A 499-nucleotide genomic window follows, 5' to 3' on the forward strand; every position below is an offset into this window, starting at 1 on the left:
AGTGTCAAAGATATTCTAGTGATAAATTTTAATTTAATTGTTATATAACTAAAATTATTAAATGATAATTAATTTTTAAAAAAATTATTAATAAATATTAATTACTCATTGCATAGTTCGAACCATAAATAATTATAATATAATTATTGATATGATTTTCTAAATAATTATTAATTAATATTAGTTATTTTAATACGTTGAATTCAACTTCACTTAATATATGTTGATAAAAACTTATTTTATAATGTAATTTAGTAATATAATAATAAAAGGTATTTTATTTATTGAAAGTTTCTCTAACTTGTACCTATATAATACTTTATAGATTAGTTAGTCCTAATAGTAATATCATTAATAACCTTGAAATAATATTATTGGGAGGGGCAGCTATGAAACCTGAACATAAACAATAAGATGGACATGCATATATCAAAAATAATATATCATTAAATTTTTTATTAAAATATTGTGTCATTATATATAATTTTAATGTACCATA

The sequence above is a fragment of the Gossypium hirsutum genome, chromosome A07 (genome assembly GCF_007990345.1).
Source record: "Gossypium hirsutum isolate 1008001.06 chromosome A07, Gossypium_hirsutum_v2.1, whole genome shotgun sequence".
Taxonomy (NCBI): domain Eukaryota; kingdom Viridiplantae; phylum Streptophyta; class Magnoliopsida; order Malvales; family Malvaceae; genus Gossypium; species Gossypium hirsutum.